General features: G+C 37.3%; 1 pseudogene; it reads left to right on the forward strand.

Moving 5' to 3' along the window:
• The first annotated feature begins 3,146 nt into the window (after nt 1–3,146).
• LOC132038370 (uncharacterized) lies at nt 3,147–15,264 on the forward strand (annotated as a pseudogene).
• The last annotated feature ends 2,061 nt before the right edge of the window (nt 15,265–17,325 follow it).

The raw sequence follows: 17,325 nt of genomic DNA on the forward strand, positions 1-17,325 counted from the left end.
TTAGCCCAATTTTTCCCAAACCCAAAATGTAGCAATTAAACTAATCTCATCCATTAGCCAAAACTTAAATAAGACAATTTTCAAATAAAAACCCAAGCACAAAAATGTTTGAGGTGATTTTTATATATAATATGTGTCATTTGTGTATAAAATATGTATCAGTACCTATCTATAATGTATAGAAACTGTATAAAATATGAATCACTAAGGTATGTATCATTTTTGTGTATAATATGTATCATTTGTGTATATAATGTGTATCGGCACGGTCTGCCTATACTGTAAAGAATAGAAAATTGTATCATTTTTGTATATAATATGTATCATTTTTGTATAGAATGTGTATATATAATTCCGGCATGTGTATATAAAGCTGTATCGATCTTGTATAAAAAGTGTACCATACGTATAAAAAATGTATTATAGAAACCGTATCATTGTGGTATATAATATGTATCACTATTGTATATGTTAAAAATATATATCATATCATTATTGTATAATATGTGTATAATAAATGTATAATTTATTTATAATAAATATATGATTAATTCCAGCATATGTATATAAAATGTATAATTCTTGTATATAAAGTGTATATATAATTCCAACATATGTATATATGATGTAGCAGCCCTTTAGTGGCGGATTTTTGTGACTACTTAGTCGCCACAAAAAGTCTGTTTTTTTTAAGCTCCTGGGTTGTTGGGCCGGCCAGCCTTGGCATTATTTTGGCCGACCGGCCATTTTTTGGCATTAATTTGGGCCGAACGGACATCTAGTGGAATTAAGCCCAAACAGTAATTAAATATGGGATTAGTTTGGCTGAGTGGACACACAGTGTCCTTTTCCCTAGATAAATTGTTACATAACGTTCTAGAAAATTACAAATTTCGGCTCCCATTAATACTTTGCCTTGGCCCATTTAAGCCTCCACTACCTCTGAAAAAAATGGGCAATTTGCTGGATTGTCCTTTGCTGGGGGTGGTTTTTAATTTTTGTCCCTTAAATTGGTGGTCTTTAAATTTTGCCTTTCGCTAAAAATCTCTTGGTTTCGGATTCGAACCCCCACTCAGTCAAAAAAAATTTTAAAAAAATTAGTTTGGATTTGAAAGGCAGAGTTTTGAAGGCAAATTTTTGCAAATTCTGCCTTGCGATTTTTTTTTTTTACTGAGCTAAGGTTCGAACCCACAACCTCGGGGTATTAGGCGAAAGGAAAAACTTAAAGACCACCAATTTGAAAGACAAAAATTTAAGACCACCCCAAATGAAGGCAATCCGCGCAAAAAAATGAAAAAAAAAATGACATAGTGAGATACTCTCCCCGTTCACTTTTATTTGTCCACGATGTACTATGCATTTTCTTTAAGTAAATAATAAATAAAATGTGTCTTTTATTATAATACCCATAATTATTAACATTTCAAAAAATCCTGATAATGATTTGGGGAATTACTAGTAGTTAATGTTAAGGGTAAAACAGGAAAAAGAAGATTGTGTTTCTCTCGATATGCTAAAGTGAACAACTAAAAGTGAAAATTTATTCTTAATATAGTAGACAAGTAAAAATGAACAGAGGGAGTAAAAAAAGATTAATACTTATCAAGTTTCACCAAATTAAAGATGGTAATTTTATTTTTATTTTTATTTTTAAAAAAAAGGAATTACTGGAGTTCACAGTTTCCACAACCATTCGGCAAATAAGTATTATATTGGGATTGATAGTTAAGTCTTAAATTATTGTATTGTGTTAGTTGTAAAATCTCATGATTTAATTAAAAAACTAAGCAACCAAATTTGACGGAAATGGAGAATTGCTTATCTTTTAAAAGAAGTTGACGTGACATTCATCTTGTCCTTTACTTTTATTTAGACAGAAAAAAAAAAGAGAGAGAGAGAGAATTGCATATGAACTAGATTTAATTTCTTCAAGTAATTTTCAGTGAGCTTCCATAAAATATACTCCATGTCATATATTATACTTTCAATCCGAGTAAATGATTAAAAAAGGAAATAAGATTCTATTTTATTAGATTGCCTTCTTTCTTGGAAAGCTTTGATTAATTATATTAAAACAACTCAATAATATCTTGAGGGTAAGTCTTTGTTAGACCCCCAAGTTCGGACTTAGACGCATGCAGGCGTGGGCAAGGTCAAGGGCTTGTGCATTGCCCCTTGACATGGGCCTATGTGAGTGTTGAAAGCAATGTGCAGGGTTGCATGCCAATGGCATGGTGTGCAGCTAAGTCAAGATGCTTGGGTGTTGGCAAGGCAGCTTGACGAATGTCAATGGCACGGACAGGAGCATGGTACCAGGCGGGCAAGCGTGCAGGCAGTGGGTTGGCTCAGACGGACATGGGCTAGATGAGGCCTAAGCAAGGAAAAGTGGGCTAGGCATTGGCTTGGCATTGACATGAAGATGGGTGAAAAATATTCAAAGTATTGGGACGGAAAATATTCTAAGTGTTGGGACGGATCAAGGCAAGGCACGCGCATGGCACATGAGTAGAAGGCACGCGCACGACACATGGGCAAACACACGCAAGCAGCACATGCGCGCAGCACATGCGACGGTTACGCAGTGTGCATGACATGTGCGACAGTTGCGGCCGATTTCTGAAGGATTTTCCCTCATGGGCGAAGTGTTCCCTTACAATTAGCTTATTGGCCCCATATCTAACTACTAGCACATGCCAAGCACGCCCCTCCGCTTGTAACTGCTTGTAACTGTCCCTAGCAAGTTTTCTTTATGTACATAATTTGGCTAAGTTATGTACATAATTTGGCTAAGGCAAATATCAATTTTGTAAGCCTCCAAATTCATGAGTCCTTTGTAATATCTAAGAGATAATAAAAGGTTGGGCATTTTCCTGTAAACATGTGTGTCTCTTTCATTGAGTGCTAACCCGAAATTGAATCTAAGTGTCAAACATGTGTGTGTGTGCGCGAATGCTGAAGTTGGCTGTGATGCTGACTGTCGAGCAGTGGCGACGCTAAAAAAAAAAATCACCCCTGTTTCAACTGGTATTAGAGCGTGGCTACGGTTCGCGGAATGATGGTACGGCGAAAGTAGTACGTACAATAAACTGAAGGAAAAAGTGGTGGCTTGAGAGCAGCTGGTGGGGATGGCTAAAAACACAGAGGATATGACTTCTATGATCAGTCGTATTCATGGCTTAAACACAGAACTTGCTAAGTTTCGTGAGTTGATTGCCAAACAGATGGGAAGAATAGTGGATTTTAGTACACAAGCTTTGGTTAAGATCGAGGATTTGAGGAAGGCATACGAAAATCTGAACTTGGAAGTGGTAATGTTGCGAAGGGCGTTAGCTGGAACGAGCCAAGTCTATGATGACCGCTCCAAGGTAAAAATTCCTGAACCTAAGGCCTTTACTGGTTCAAGATCTGCAAAGGAATTGGAAAATTTCTTGTGGGATATGGAACAATATTTCTCAACTGCACGTATTTCTGAAAATGACAAGTTAAACATCACAACCATGTATTTGGCTGGTGATGTGAAATTGTGGTGGAGAACATGGGATGCCAATGATGTGAGTGCTGGCAGGCCAAGGGTTGATACTTGGGCGAAATTAAAGAAGGAAATGCGTGACCAGTTCCTTCCTAGCAATGCATTCTCGGATTGCGAGGGAACGGTTGAAAAGGTTGAGGCAAACGGGTTCTGTTCGTGACTATATCAAGGAATTCACTTCTTTGATGCTGGACATCCAAAACATGTCGGATGAAGATAAGTGCCAAACCCCGTAAGTTTGACGAATTTGGAACAATTATATATTGCATTGATATGGTATTTTCTTTTAAGCAAACATTTTTAATAAAAGTTTGATAAATATGCTTTTATATAGTTATTAATATTACTACTTCTTGGATACGCTTTAAATTATATAGATAATATGCGGAAGTTTATAAATGAGATTTTCTTATTATAGAGATAGGAATTATCTTTTTACCGTTTTGAGAACTTATAGTACAAATATTTGTACTCTTAATATTATGTTGAGAAAAATTAATATTTTGATAAGATAGTAATTTTTATCAATGTCTTAATCTTTATGAAATATTAGTATATGTTTAATTTTATAAAGTACTTATGATTTATTTGTGATATAATTAGCACTTAAGAAAATAACTTATAAATATATTTTGAAAAAAATATATCTTTCAGATAATTAATTTATGGATACTTTGTGTCAAAATATAGGTGTCAAAAGAGGACACCTCCACTGCCAACGCGTGGCTAGGGGAGGTACACATAGTTGATGACTATTCTTATCATTTTGGGGTAATAATTTTTAGTACTTGTTGGGTCATTTTGGGGCTGATTTATTTTTATAGATATACACCTTCATACATATGCAAAAGAACCTTGAAAATCTGTCCTTGTTTCTCCTTTATTTTTGGAAATTCCATAACAGATCCTAAGAGCTTTTGTCCACGACTCTTTTCTCTCCTTCTTCAACGTAAAATGAGGTTGGTTCAAACTTAGTACAAAGATTTCCTTCCATGGATCTATGGTAGTGACCTCGGTTTCCTCTGAATCTTAGCAAATTCGGGATCACTTAATAGTGTGTAAGGTGGCGGGAAGCTTTTAGGGAGGCTATTCAAGTACAATTCCTCATCTACGAGCTCGTGTGAGAAATTAAGGTATGTATTTATTAAGAACTCACGGGACGGTGATCGGAAGTCGTGAGTTCTAGTTGTAGTAACTGTATAAACAGATTATGAGTTGTTTTCTTATGGTATGGAGATCGGTTCGAGGGATTGGTAGCTCGTGTAGATCTTGTTTGTTGTTAAAAGGAGGTCGGGTGTTCAGTACACCATTGTATATAGCTTCGGGAGCTCGTAGCTCTTTGATTGCTTGATGATAGTGTTGGTATAGTTGTACTATGTTGTTGGGCTATTGGCTATGTTGATATTAGGTTTCTTAAATAGGTTAAACATATATTTGAAGGGGTGACTCGTTGTGGTCATTCAAAGATCGAATCGAGGTATGTAATGACTATCCTTTCCTTCATTTGGCATGACTCATTAGAAAGTGTACTTGAAGAGAGGAAGCTTAAGAAGGAGTCCGGAACCAAAATGACCCAATAAAAATCCAAGTGAATCAAAATACCCCCAAAAAAAATTTGGTACAAAAGTACCTTTAGCGCAGTAAAATATTGCGCTAAAGCACTTAACTGTGACGGCACCATTAAGTGCTTTAGCACAGTATTTTACTGCGCTAAACCATATTGGTCTCTCCCCTATAGCGCGGTAAAATACTGCGCTATAGGACTCCCTATTTCCCAAAGCAGCCTCTTATTACATTTTCACGCTTTTTTACGTACTTTAGCCGCATATTAGTCATGCTTTGAGACTCCGGAACTTCAATATTTTATATAGAACCCTACTTATTTTGTGCGATTAATAAGGTAGGCTCAATACATCAACGATACGCAAAAGTTCAGATTGTTGTTTTAGTGGTTGAAAAGTGCTCGCAGTCCATTTTTGTTTGAAGACTTGTAGTCATTAACTTTACGTTATTTATGTTTTAGGGTTTCGTGTTATTTTTAAATTAATGCTTAACTTTATTTCGAATGTGTCACGTTTTTTTAATCAATTTAGGATGTGACACTACAAACAATAATAAAGACTAAGCTAATATTTATAAATATAAATAGAAACGCTTTAAATATATAATATTTACTTAAACTGTACAAGATTATTGTATGTACTAGTGGGTCCCACATGCAGTATGCCGGAGACTATCCTTAGGCCTAAGGCTCATACCATCCCCACCGCCCTCGCCATCATCTCCATCGCCCTTTTTCCTCTTAATAACCGGGCGCTCCAAGTCATGATCATCTCCTCTTCCCCAAGCCCTTGCACCCTTAACTAGAACGTGCTTCTTCTTAGGATATAATCCCGCTGGCACGCTCAGAACTTCAGGCTGAGCTGGGTCTGGAAACTCGCCATCTTCCTCGTCGGGAGTTGCCATCGCGGGCGCCGAAGGATGAACCTGAAAAATATATAATAATTAGTACCATTTCTTATTTATATTGAATACATTAACGTTTGTTGGATAATCAAACCTGTGTATCAATGGGTGCCTGAGTAGGCTCCTAAGATGGGTCTGGTGCAGAATATGAGGTAGTCTCCTGGACGAGATGTTGTTCGACGTCCATCTAAAGGTTATAAAAATAAAATAAATATTCATCTTATATTGAATAAAATTGATTTTAAGGCAAAAGCTTACCTGTGGCTCGATAGTCTCATGAGAAGACACCTCTGGCTCGGCAGACTCATAAGTAGGCTCCTGAATGGGTCGCTTTTGTGGACCCACTGGCGCCGAATCCTAAAATATGAAAAAAAATGAAATAATAAGTAACATATATATTTAAAATAAGTACTTTAAATAATCAAATATATATTTTAAATATTGACCTTATATTGAATAAAATTAATTTTAATAAAAAGCTTACCTGTGGCTCGACAGTCATATGGGAAGACACCTGGCTCGGCAGGCCCATGAGAAAACGCCTGAGTGGGTCGCTCTGGTGGACCCCCTGGCGCCAAATCCTAAAATATAAAATATTACTAAATAATGAGTAACATATATATTTAAAATAAGTAATTTAAATGAACAAATAAGTATTTTAAATACTAACCGGGATTAAAAACTCATCGAAGTCAAGAATCCCGGGTCCCTCTAAATTCCTCACAGGCCACTCCTTAGCTAATGAAGCACGTAACGCCGCCTAATCGATGTTATCATGCTCCTCCATGTATGCATTCTGGCTCGGCTGTGATGAAGACCTAGGTATCTCAGCAAGTAGAAGCGCCGACGTAACGTAGGTGACTGTCCAGGTAAGCTGCCACTAGCCTGGAACGGTTGCGGATGGACTAGAACGGAAACGTCCTCTAGAATGGGAGCGGCCTCATCTACCAGATGGTGTCCTCCGCCACTACGTCCTCTAGCAGCAGCACCGCGTCCTCTACGCACACCACATCCTCTGCAGCACGGCCTCCTCCTCTGGCAGCACCAGGTCCTTTTCCTGGCGCTGGCTGATACTCAGCCTCTGGAACAGGCTCCTCCATGCTCCTAAACTCTCCTTCCTGCCGGATACCATCCTCGGATACCCGTACCATCTCCGCCGCAAGCCCCGCAAGCTCAGGGTAAAGCATATGCTCTAACCCTAACATGCGCAATCGTTGTATGGCCACCAGCTGCATTTGTGTTCAACAGTAAAAAAAAAGTTATTTTTTAAAATGTAACAATTAATGCAATTAAATAAATCTAATATAATAAACTTACAAATGCCTCGTACTGCCCCGCGAGTGCTAAAAATCCTACATCCCTCGCGGGACGCAAAGCTGGGTTGCCGATCAATCGGCGTTGATCTGATGATACCAGCGCATGTAATCCTGAATGGGAGTCAAATGGCCAACCGCCACTAAAGTGTCGACTCCCAACGGTGAAGCTGGACAACCATGAAAGCCAGAAATGCATCATCAACGGCGGCCCGATCGTCCCGCTAGCAGTGTCGGAGCTCATGACGAATGTCAGGGAGTATACTCTGTATATGCCCAAACTATCGTAACACGCGCTCGGGCATGTGGTCCTCAACGATGTCCAGGTGTATCAATGGACACCGCGACCCCCATACCCACTGACCTGCCCTGCAAAAGGCCAGCAACCCATCTAATATAGCAGCGTACGGCGTCCATATAATTAGTTGCATAACTAAGTACAAAGTAGTGATCACCAAGTAGAAAAGCCATTTAGTTAAATTAATAATGTAAAGTTAAATAGTTTACCGTCATGTGATCAAGCTGGTCCCGGAATGGAAGAATATTGTAGTGTATATACACATCCCGGTCAAAACCCGTCGTCCACCTCCTCGCATAAGGCATGTCAATATCAAGGTGATGCCTAGGTACGGGCTGAAAAGGCAGCATCCTCTCCCACTCCCATAGCTGTAAGCGATATTAGAAAATACGATTTTTTAGTCGTCGTTTCAAGAGGTTTGTTTATATTAAAGGAACGCACACTTAAAATATTACCTGGAGAAGAGCAAAAAATTCACACACATTGCTGACAACACCAATAGACACTCGGCATAGGCATCTGTAAAGGTACGCCAAAACAGCACCGCCCCAGCTGTAGTCTCCCAAGCGGTCCAGATGCTCGAGAAGATCAAATATAAAAGGCCCGACAAAGGCACCCGATGAGTTCGGGAACAAGATGCCCACGAATATAATAAGTAGGTATAAACGGGCATGACGATCGACAACGTCTTTGTTGGGTGCGGGTCCTCGACGGGAGGAAGACCCTCCAAATAAGTGCGAGTGCGTGTCCCGAACCGACTGCGTACGACATCGGCCCTCGGCACCGGGCACGAAGTAGGTGAGCCTAGTCAACTCCGTCAACCATGTACTACCATGAGGAGGCTCGTCACCGAGTGTATAATGGCTCTCCGTCTACCCGCGATCAAAGATGACCTCCACGTCACGAAGTGTAATCGTGGCCTCACCGGTGCGAAGATGGAAGGTATGTGTCTCCGGCCTCCATCGCTCAACCATGGCTGTAATGAGCGTTCAATCATGTTGTACCCGACCAACAGACACGCAACGATAAATTCCGCCCCGAAATAATATCTCTAAGATGCGGGGGTGTAGAGGGCTCTCGCGAAAAAGATTTCACGCTCTCTGCAGCCTACGGGGACAAAGCCTAGTCGATATCCCTATAGTACTAGCCCATAATAACTCTGACCTATGATTGTCTTGCAAAGACAATACTGATCTATCATCGAGCCCCGGGTGATCATCGGGCTCCGGGGGAACATTCGGATCCATGAAAGAGTCGGGTCTGTAGTAACTAAATTAGTCATTATTCTTGAAATTAAAGAGAAATTATATTAACTAATTAATCATTTGTAGGGCATATGTGAATTATGTTGTATTATATCTTGTGAATAATTAACATGGGATAAACAATTTCTCAAATAAATAAAGTAGCAATGGCATAATTAACATAATAGGAGATTACTATATTTTGGGGATATGTAGTCTCTATGTACGTGCGTTGCACGAATATTTCTTGTCAATTTTTATAATATTATTTATATTCTATTGATAAGAAACTTGAAAAAAATAATATCTACTTATTATTTTGAATACAATATTTATTTTGAATGTATAAAAATCAAATATTTACTTCCTCACACGATTTTGAATATTTGATTTGGTAATTTTGTTATCAATCTTTAGTAGATAGTCTTTTCCAAAAATTATTTTCACTCTCCAATCAAATATTGGAAGAAAATAATTATTTTCAACATAACGTTCGTCATATTAAATGTGCAGCAAATTTAATATGTGATAGTAAGGACACGGGGTTTGAATTATGTGATGACAAAGACTTTTAAGTTAATTATGGAATCGAAATTCAGCAGTAATATTTGTTTAGAACTCTATTTTGAATATGTGATACATTTTTAGTTGACCAAATAGGCAACACAAATATGATAAAATTAGACTAAAAGAGTATATTCGTCGACCACATATTTTTCTACAAACTTTGCATTTTATCGTTAACGTATGTATTTATGAAATTCATAATAATTTTTATTTCCGTGCCATAAATATTAAAAGAAGAACTTTAACTATTCTTTTTTAGATAATCTTTTTTTATTTAAGATATATATTCATGCTTTTAAAATAATATAGATTTAACAATTCATAATCAATTAACAAAATAATAATTCATTAACAATTAATAAAATATCAATTCATAATCAATAATTAACAACTAATTAATTAATAATTGCATATTTTACAAATAATAGTACATTACTATATTAAACAATTCATAAACAATTAGCAAATCATAAACAATTAACAAATTAACAATTCATTAACAATTAACAAAATATCAATTCATAATCAATAATTAACAACTAATTAATTAATAATTGCATATTTTGCAAATAATAGTACATTACTATATTAAACAATTAAAAAATTAACAATTCATAAACATATAACAAATTAACAATTCATAAACATTTAACAAATTAACAATTCATAAATATTTAACAAATTAACCATTCATAAACATATAACAAATAATGAATTAGCCAACAAAAAAAAAAAAAAAATCGGAACAGTAGCAAAAGCCACTGCCCAGCCCGATCAAGAACAAAAAAAAAATGAAATTTGATTTCTTTTTTTTTTTTTTGGAAATTAACAACGATTAAATGTTAAACATACTTAGAATATAATGTATATAACAAAATAATAACAAAAGTTCATAGTAGAAAACCTTAATCGAAGATTTTTGTAGGGTTGTGTTAATCGAGTTGTACGCCGCTTTTTTTCAAAATTCGAGCTTAGAATCTTACCCCTTGACTTGAATATACCGGGAATCTAAACTTTCCCGATGAAAATTAATAGAAAACGACGTATTATGAAGTGGGGACCACCTTGAAATCGCCTCCAATGGCGTTTTTTTAAAAAAAAAATTCCACTGGAGGGACCAGTGGTCTAACCCGATCGGGTTTTATGTTGGGTGTTATAGCGCAGTATTTTACTGCGCTATAGGGGAGAGAAAAATATGGTTTAGCGCAGTAAAATATTGCGCTAAAGCACTTAACGGTGTTGTCACAGTTAAGTGCTTTAGCGCAGTATTCTTGCGCTAAAGGTACTTTTGTACCAATTTTTTTTTTTTTTTGGTATTTTGATTCACTTGGATTTTTATTGGGTCATTTAGGTTCCGGACTCGCTTAAGAAGTGAAATTATTGTGGGTACTCTATTTTTGTATTTTGTGTCCTTACTACCTCAGATTGTGCCATGTGTATTTGAGTCGAGAGTTTCGTGGCTCATAAGTCAGTTCCTAAGTTTATTAGCATTCAGTTTATTCATCACACGAGTTTGTATCATAAATAGTATATGAACCAGCTTGTAAGGGGTCCTATCAATTGTGTATCAAAATCCCAGTTGCGCGTAGTAGTTGTTAGCGGGCAAGCATGGGCCCAAAACAAACTTAAGAGACAGAACGTGAAAGATCTCCCAACTGCTATTGCGGCAGCAAATTCGCTAGTTGATTACCGCTCAGCACGAATTCCTTCTGAAACTCCTACTTTTTCTAAGCTAAGAAGAAGATTGAAAAGAAAGGGGAGTGGACGAAGGAAGGGCGGAAAGATGGTGCTGACAAAGGGAAGTCTGTTACTGATATTGGAAATTAAAAGAACAAGAAGAATTCAGCAAATGACACAGGTTACTGGACTTGTGGTGGGCCTCACTTGGCCAAGAATGTTCCAAATCAGGAGAGGGTGAATGCAATGCTTGCAGGGAATGCAAACACGAATGTAGAGGGTGTTGTGTTGCTGCTTTGGCAAACCCGTTGGGTTTACTCTTGAACAACCAGATTTCATTAGTGAACACGGTGGGGGAGTCATCAACGAATCCTCATGCTTCGTTGCTGCATATAGAAATGAAAGTTGATGATAAAGTGTTAGTGGTGATGGTGGATACTGGAGCCACTCACACCTTTATTGATGTCTAACTTGCTGTAAAATTCGGACTGAAGTTAATAAAGAGTCTGCCTTATATGAAGACTGTGAATCAAGTGGCTCAACTGATTGAAGTTATGGCATACGATGTGAATGTACTTGCTGGACTTTGGGCTAGAAAACATAGTTTGATGGTATTTTTGTTGGGAGATTTCGAAATGACACTCAGAATCAACTTCTTGAAGAAAAATTTCTTCATTCCAATGCCCCACTTTGGACGGAGTTCTGGTAATGCAAGACAAGATGGCGGGATTCATAAAGGTTGTTCATTTATATGGCGAGGCAGAAAAATTAAGTAAGTACAAAAGCCCCATTATTTATGCTATTTCTGTTGAAAAAGGCTTGAAAAAATGTGAAGAAACTTTTCTTGCTGCTTTGGTTGATATCAAACCGAATGTGAAGGTAAAAGTGTCTGATTGTGTGTCACAACTGTTGGGAGAGTTTAAGGTTGTTATGCTTCCAGAACTCCCTAAAACGTTGCCACCAAGGAGGGATATTGATCATAAAATTGAATTGTTGTCGGGTTCTGTTGCCCCTGCACAAGCCCCTTATCGTATGGCTCCTATGGAGTTTGCTGAGTTGCAGGAAACAATTGAACAAGTTGCTGGAAGCGGGACTGATTCAGCCGTCAAAGGCTCTTTATGGTGCACCTATTTTATTTCAAAAGAAACAGGATGGGTCAATGAGAATGTGTGTAGACTATCGGGCGCTAAGCAAAGTAACTATGAAGAACAAGTATCCTATCCCACTGGTGCAGGATCTCATGGACAGATTATGCAAGGCAAGCTGGTTCACGAAATTAGATCTCAGGCCTAGTTATTGGCAAGTAAGGATAGCAGAGAATGATGAGGCAAAAATTACGCGTGTCACTAGATATGGCTCATATGAGTTTCTTGTAATGTCGTTTGGGCTGACTAACGCCCCGGCTACTTTCTGTAATTTGATGAACAATTTATTATTTGAGTACCTAGATGACTTTGTAATAGTGTACTTAGATGACATTGTAATATATGATAAGTTGGTATTTTACAAACTGATTTCTTCTTTAATCTTAGATTGTTGTTATGTTTTGATTGAGAAAATAGTGAATTTAATGTCGTTTACTTCCATTTTATAAGTTTATATGATTGAGAGTAGCTTTGGAAGGAACCAAGTGAAAAACAAGTCAAAAAGAGACAAAATTGAAGAAAACGAAAAAGTGGCTAAAACTAGGGCTGGGCGTTAGGTTGGTTCGGTTAGGTTTTCGATTTGTAAAAAATGGGAACTGAAACCTAACCGAAATAACTTCGGTTCAATTCGGTTTTTGCAATTTCGGTTCAGTTTATTCGGTTCGGTTAATTCGATTTAGATATGGAAACTTTCCCACAGCCACAAGTAGGTGTTTGGACAATTTCAAGCAATTTTTAACGAACATAAGCTAAAATTAGAGCAATGTTATCTAAGCTCAGAGGAAACAAGAAACAGTAACAGTACTAGTACATCTAAACAGGAGCAAAGTCGTCACCTATAGAGAGACCAGAAAGAGACATATATATATATATATATATATATATATATATATATATATATATATATATATATATATATATATATATATATATATATATATATATATATATACCATCCATTAGCTAAAAGAGTCGTTGATTAGAGCTAAGACAAAATCATTGGCCTACAGGAGATGGTCAACCATCTTGAAGCATTACACCAGCAGGCAACAATTGCTACAAGAATGTGCAGAATGAAGCTTAAAATCAATGTCACCAAGTGCATTAGAAATTTAGAAAACTGCTACCAAATTAGCAGTCACAATCATAAATCACACACCATTAAAAGTTAGACAATCTAAAGTTTCAAATTAAAGTTTGGTAAAATTGCTAAAAATCGATTGTTCGGTTTAACCGAATTAAGATTTGCATAAACCGAACCGAATTGTTGAAATCCTGTAAACTAAAATCGAACCGGACCGAACAAACCGAAAAATCGAAACCGAAATTTTAAAAAGTTTGGTTGGGTCAGTTTTTTCGATTTGAACCGAAATATGCCCAGCCCTAGCTAAAATTGCAAAAACGAGACAGATTTGCAAAATGAAAATTTTGGAGTTTATTTTGTCATATTTTGACTTGGAAAAATGGGGGTACTACAAAGGCAAGACTTGAAGACATCAGTTTTCATCTTTGGCCATATTTACAAGCTTGGAGAGCTAGGGTTTTTGCATCCATACTTGGGGATTGAAGATTTGAAGAGCTTGATAAGAAATTTTTTAATCCTTTACTCATTTCTTCAATTCCTTGCTTTGTATTGACTATTTAAGTGTGTAGTTTTTCATTTCAATACTTGAAACTTGTTTATGAAAATATACATTGTTAAAGTTTGGATTGAAACTCTTGTTATACTTATGTATTGAATGATTTTTATTGCTAATGAAGTAAGTTAATGTTGTTTTAATTAATCTTGTTCTTTAATGTTTCTTAAGAGATTAGCTGACTCTAAGACCCGCCATTTACTTGTCTGGTTTGTCAACTAGATAAAACTGAAAGGCCTTAGATGTTTGTTTTGATGGACTTCATTAGTGGGTATCCGAAGGTAAACGGTATGGCATCAATCATGGTGGTGGTGGATAGATTCTCAAAGTATGCTATCTTTATTGCTGCCCCGGTCGTTTGTTCGTCCGATGTTGCTGCAGATTTATTTTACTAAAATGTGGTTAATTTCTTTACAGTGCCAAGTGATATTGTCAGTGATAGGGATACACGGTTCACGGGTCGGTTCTAGACTGCAATGTTTAAAATGATGGAGACTGATTTGAAGTTTTGTACGGTGAACTATCCTCAAACTGATGGGAAAACCGAAAGAATCAATCACTTGTTAGAGTAATATCTGAGGCATTATGTGACAACAAGTCAGCGGAACTGGTTGGACTTATTGGATACTGCTCAATTTTGCTATAATTTGCATAAGTCGTCGGCAACGGAGATGAGCCCGTTTGAGTTGGTCCTCGGCAGACAGCCTATGACTCCGCTGGATGTTGCTAAGCAAAGGACTCATGGCAAGTGCCCTGCTGCATATCTATACGCAAGAGATAAGCATGAGATGCTTGCAGAAGCACAACACAGCTTGCCAAGGCCCAGAAACGGATGAATAAGCATGCAGATCAGCATAGAAGATCGCTGGAATTCAATGTTGGTGATAAAAGGCTAATGAAGCTTAATCCTCAAATGTGGAAACATATTACAAGTAAGAGCAGGCACCCGGTTTGATTCCTAAGTATGATGGACCGTTTGAAGTGGTTCAGAAGGTGGGTGAAGTTGCTTACAAGTTAAAGTTGCCTGAAAGGTTGAAGTTGCATCCGACCTTTCATGTGAGTTTTCTTAAGCCTTATTAATTTTGAAGATGTTGAGGATCCGGGCAGAAAAAAAAAGCAAAGAAGTCGTTGGCTGTAGTGCACACACAGTTTGAAGCCGAAATTGAGAAAATATTAGATCATCGGGTACTTGGCATGGGCAAGAAGAATAAGCAAACAAAATTCCTGATTCCTTAGAAGGGTAAACAAGAAGCAGATGCTACTTGGGAGAAGAAAAAGTCACTGTGGCAGTTCGACAAACAATTGAAGGACTACCTTAAGACAGCCTCGACGAAGACGTCGATTCAACTATTGGGGGTGGTTTGTTAGACCCCCAAGTTCGAACTTAGACGCATGCAGGCGTGGGCAGTGTCAAAGGCTTGTGCATTGCCCCTTGACATGGGCCTGTGTGGGTGTTGAAAGCAATGTGCGGGGTTGCATGCCAATAGCATGGTATGTAGCTAAGTCAATATGCTTGGGTGTTGGGAAGGCAGCTTGACGAATGTCAGTGGCACAGACAGGCGCACGGCACCAGGCGGGCATTCGTGCAAGCAGTGGGTTGGCTCAGATGGACATAGGTGTTGGCATGGGCTGGATGAGGGCTAAGCAAAGCATTGGCATGGCATTGACATGAAGATGGGTAAAAAATATTCTAAGTGTTGGGACGGATCAAGGCAAGACACACCAACGACACATGCGCAGAAGGCAGGCACATGGCATATGGGCAGGCGCACGCGCGCAGCACATGCGACGATTACGCAGTGTGCATGGCATTTGTGACGGTTGAGGCGGATTTCTGAAGGCTTTTCCCTCATGGGTGAAGTGTTCCCTTAGAATTAGCTTATTGGCCCTATATGTAACTGCTGGCACATGTCAAGCACACCCCTCCCCTTGTAACTTGCCCTAGCAGGTTTCCTTTATGTACAGAATTTGGCTAAGGCAAATATCAATTTTGTAAGCCTCCAAATTCGTGAGTCCTTTGTACTATCTGAGAGATAATACAAGGTTGTGCATGCGCCTATAAACGTGTGTGTCTCTTTCATTGTGTGCTAACCCGAAATTGAATCTAAGTGTCAACCACGTGTGTGTGCGCGAAAGCTAAAGTTGGATGTAACGCTGACTGCCGAGCAGTGGTGACGCTGAAAAAAAATCACCCATGTTTCAGTCTTCAAACTTCCCACACGAATGATTAGTAATTTCTTTTGGCACCCTAGCTAAGCAATATTATACTATAATATATATCATGCCACAATATTTATATGGCTGTAACAAAGATAAAATAGAGAGTAAAATTAAATTATTCTTCAATACGTACGTTTGTCTAATGGACTAAAAATGAAAGTGTGTCGTCATATATATAAAATGGAACAAAAAGAGTAAAAACAACTGGATTATGTGTATCATTTCATCTAAATACTTTCATTACCAGATATGAAACTAATATGCTTTTAATATGCGACCTGATCACATGTAAGCTTCATATTTCCTAACATAAGCCAAGTATATGAAAATTTATCAATGACATGTGATAGTAAGAGTTGAAGTCAATAATCTGTCTATTTTGATATATACTATGTTCAATTCCGTGTCCTCGATCTCACTTAAAAGTTATAACAATCGAACATAATTTTTTAAATTTATTGATGATATCTAAACATCATTCAACTACGGTTAGATACCCTGAATATGGAGCGAAAAAGGAATAATCTATTGATATGATTAGAACTTGATTCCGAACCTAGAAAGAAGGAAGGGGTTCATTCCAATTGTTTTCACCCGAAATAACATTTATAAGTAAGATCAATTTCTTTTTTGTATTTAGTAAATCTTGAATTCACTTACTTCTTCGTATCTTTAATATTTTATACTTTAAATTTTTTTTTAGTAAAAATTTTGGCTCCACCAATGACTAGTGTTCTATGGAGCTTGTGACTAAGAGATAAGATGTCAACTTCAAGTCTTACAATTTTATTATTTCAAGTTTTTGTCCAGTTTAAGATTGACCAAAGGTAAAGCAATGTGAGCCAAGGCCCCATTCACATTGGCCTTATTAGAAAAATGTCAAATTTGTACAGCAATTATTTCACCAAACTGGCATCTAGGCTCTAGCTATGTTAAAACAAAGCAATATACGTCTTAGTTTCATCACCATTTCCAGCACAGGTTACTTGTTTTTCTTTATGATTAATTGGCCAGACTTTTCCTTCCATTTTCAAACTTAAGAGAGTTTCTCAGTACACATTTTATGACTCTTACTAGAGTAGTATTATACTTAATTTGCCACGCGGAACGTGTTTTCTGCGTCTTCATTTCACAGTTTTGACTGTGACTACGAATTCAAGATTTATAGCTTATTTAGTCAAGTTTATTTTTCCCCAAAATTACTTTTTTTTAAAATAAGTACTTATATT

This window comes from Lycium ferocissimum, chromosome 11 (assembly GCF_029784015.1).
Source record: "Lycium ferocissimum isolate CSIRO_LF1 chromosome 11, AGI_CSIRO_Lferr_CH_V1, whole genome shotgun sequence".
Taxonomy (NCBI): Eukaryota; Viridiplantae; Streptophyta; class Magnoliopsida; order Solanales; family Solanaceae; genus Lycium; species Lycium ferocissimum.